The following is a 3,802-nucleotide window of genomic DNA, read 5'->3' on the forward strand; positions in this document are numbered from 1 at the left end:
AAAATTGCTGGGTGGAAATGAAGGGAGCCAGGTTTTTTATGTCAGTCTGTGTGTGCCTGTGTGTATGTGTGTAGCACATGGAAGAGGCATGTCTGAGTGCTCTCATGTTGGAACGAAGGAGGGAGGAATGGAAGGGAGTGGGGAAACGAGTGCACAAAGATTGACGAGACTAGGGGGACTGTGTGTGCGTGTCTGTGTGGACGTGCGCGTGCATGCGCTAGCTAGACGACTAGTCACTGGGCACGGAGCCAGGAATGCCAGTGCTGCAAGACAAACAAGAGCACGGCAAGCCCCAGGGAGCACGTTCGCTCGCTAGCAACAGCCACAGCAACAACCAGAATCTCCCACTCTGCAGTGGTGAGACACCCTTCACCAAACTGTGGTGATAAGCGATGCTAATAAAGAACCCAGGCAGGATCTCAAAACACCTCCTCCATACGCAGTCCGAAGTCAACTCTGGCCAAAACGCCTCCCCCGGTCCCAATTCCTATTTAATTGAAGTTCTAATAGAATTCAGATTAACTGGCTAACCATTATAGCTCTCTCTATTGCTTAACAAAGAGGATTTCCCATTCAAAAATAAAGTTATTGCCAATGCCAATTCACAATGAAGAGGAACAGAGATTTTTTATATTCTGCTCTCATGCTCACTCCAACAAGCTCCTGAAATAACAAACGGATTTACTCTGATGGCAGTCCCAAATGACTCCCATGATCCTCTCTGTCAGTAATGAGAAGTCTTTCATGAGCCCGGACCACGATTTATTGCTCCAATAGATCACAAAAAGTCACCAACAAAGGACTTAGCCCCTAATCGTGTAGCACTTTCACTGTCTCACATTTGTCTTCATGAAGAGCAAACAATCTAGGACTTCTGTAGAGTAATCGGTTGTAAGGCAGAGGATACCCACAAAACACTGTGCTGAATAAAGAACACATCACCTTACTCAAGATTTCCATTGTGTGGTTTCATGATTAGGCAAGCTTTTATTGGGATACCTGATACTTCAAAACGTGATACATTCGGGCCATTTCAGATGGCTCCCCCCCCCCCCCTACCTGATACTACTTGAGGGTGTTTGGACCTTTGCTCCTAATGTAGCCTAAGCCTCTCTATGGAGTTCTCCTGCAGAGCAAGATGTATGGTTATGCATTTGGCCACCAAGGAAAAGGTTGTTCAAAATACCGTTCTATAGCATTAAATAGCTTTGATTAAATAGCCATCTCGAGGTTAACAGAGCTGTAGTCCTGAGGGGCATGGGCCACTAGCACAGAGAATGCCCTGGTTCATGGCTCGTTAAACCTTTCCAAGCATTTACCAACAGGGACTCCATTGAGTGCCGTCTCACACAAGCAGCAGTCCATGACATGAGTGGACTGGATCCTATTGATAGGAATCTGGAGAGGCTGAGGTTCATAGACAGAAATGAAGTCAACTATGTTTTCAGTCCAGTTCTGTACTCGTTCAGTCGAGACCTGTGAATGTCACTAGCTGTGATGTCAAATGCCCAACTTGCACGGACAAGATGCAAAGTATTTTCCTGCCATTAATGATCCACAGCACAGAGAGGCCAATAAAAGCATGTACAAATACTATTTGTATTAAAAGGCATGAATATCATCATTAGGACTTAGAGTTAAACTGTACCATAGAAATATATTCACTTAGCCTTTCAGCTGTGGTGCAACAGGCTGCAGAGGGAGGACTGAGATCTGGGATATGACCTAAGCTCTACAGTAATCACAGCATTAAGTGGCCTCTTTTTGTTATCGTGCCCCCCCCTTTGGCGCCTCCCCGTGAATACACAGGCTCATTCACAGGCCCGGGTGTTGACAGGGGCCCCTGACCCTGAAAAGGGTAGAAAAGCCTTCCACACACACCATTTTTCTCCACTAGGGCCACAGAGCAGGGACTGCAACGAATTAGCTAACCAGAGGTCCCCAGCCAGGCTCAAAGCAGCTGGCCCCCACTCTGCGTTAGGTGTGTTAAACTCGCTAAGGGATATCGGAGTGTGCTCAGCGAACCCTTCAGGCTGGCTGCCGGTGGATAAGTGGCAGTGAGGCCGGAGAGTTATGACAGGAGCGTCATTGTTTAGTGGGGCGACACTGGCAGAGGAAATACACATCAATTGAATGGGGAGGGGGGGGGCATTTTGCCAGGGCAGCATGGCAGGGTCTGTGTCTTCAGCGAAAAATAAGTGAACATAGCATCCCACTCAAGATTCTTTTGCTCAGGAGGGCATCACTGTATATGTGGCTTTCTGTGACTGTGCAGTCACTGTGCTTGATAGGAACTACGTAAATTATGTAATAGGTTGTCTTTTAACTGTACTTTTAAATATGAAATTCCGAGTTTTACACCACATAGCCTACGTCCACAACACAGTCATTTGAATAGATTAGATACTCAAATGTTGACAGGTATGCTCTGGAAGACCGCCAAAACCAAAACCAATTGGTACAGAATCTAGTAGAGCCAAAGCATGTCACATTTCATTTCAATTACATTTCTTGACATTCAAAATAAGTCACGGCACGTAAATCTAAGATAATTATTTCAATAAGGTAACATGCATCCGTCAGTTATGTTAAGCATTTTAAAAGCACTCGTCTTGCTTTCATCGTACATGCAAAATGGCCACAAAAGACAACAATAATTCCTCGGTCAAGTATTTATTTTAAACGAATCAATTTTGAGTGTGCATCCCAACTAGGAGTTTAGCACTACCAGTGTCTGTGCAGAAACGGGGAGAACTAAATGCGTTGCTAAGCTGCCTCCGAATCAATGCCCCTCCTCCAATGTTATTATTAGGCAGCTAACCTCGCTATCTAGACAGCAATAAGATACAATGCTTTTTGTAGGTAGTTGAACTTGCAAATTAATAACAATCAACTCGCTTGAGCATAAGGGCTCCTATTTGATCCTGATGATCGTAGCAAGGTCTGTGCAAGCTATCTGCAAGGCAATGCACTAGTATTCTGCTCGAGATACAGAGCTTGCTACGAAGCAAGCCACTATAATTCAGCAGATTAGCTTGCTTAGCCAACGTCAGCTATATAGTATGCATTCGTTAGACATGCGAATGCGAAAACAACAACCATCAATACGAATAAGTAATCAACTACAAACGTCAAGAAAACCTTATTCTTTTGACGAGTTGTCGTCGAGACAAACGATGTGGCAAAGTGCAAGAAAAACGTTTTAAAGCGCGCGACTCGGTATTAAAGCAATCCCGGTCATTAATTCGTGCAACGTCCAACATATTAAAATATGTTGCAAATCCAATGTATCAAATAACCGCTGAGTATTAAAAAAATAAGTCCTACCATGAACTGTTGAACAGTCACTGGATTTTCGAAGGCGATGGTGCCTTTGCAGCCATTTTGTTGAAACTGGTGAGAGCGGCTCGCGACGCTTCTTTCGGCGGTGAGGGGAAGTACCTCTGTTCGGTCCCCAGCCACGTGACCTTCAATAACAAACAAACTGGTCCCACTACAGGCACCCATGCTCCTCCTACCCGTTTCCATGACAACAAGGGTCCCTCCACCTAATCTCTCCTTCCAACACTGTGCGGGTTCCCCTCATATTTGTAAAAACGCAGGAGTGCTTATCAAAATGCAGAGCTTTGACATTTTGTTTCGTAAAGCTCGCTGGTTTCTCATAGACAATTTGGACAACCTAGTCTAAGAAAATTGATTCTCAGCGTATACATTTTTACCAGCAGAGGGCACGAACAAAAAAAGACAGTGAATTACGTGAATAACGCCAATACACTCCTTAGAGTCTGTATGTCAGAAAGAC

General features: G+C 44.8%; 1 protein-coding gene across 1 annotated transcript in view; it reads right to left on the bottom strand.

Moving 5' to 3' along the window:
* tnrc6c1 (trinucleotide repeat containing adaptor 6C1) overlaps positions 1–3,454 on the bottom strand; it is a 32,062-nt gene extending 28,608 nt beyond the window's left edge. The window contains exon 1 of the mRNA XM_084676775.1: positions 3,328–3,454. The gene's annotated coding sequence lies outside the window, so the exon portion shown is untranslated. The remainder of the gene's footprint in view (positions 1–3,327) is intronic.
* Between the last annotated feature and the right edge of the window lie 348 nt (positions 3,455–3,802).

Source organism: Hypomesus nipponensis, chromosome 17 (genome assembly GCF_054491055.1).
Source record: "Hypomesus nipponensis isolate SF chromosome 17, ASM5449105v1, whole genome shotgun sequence".
Taxonomy (NCBI): Eukaryota; Metazoa; Chordata; class Actinopteri; order Osmeriformes; family Osmeridae; genus Hypomesus; species Hypomesus nipponensis.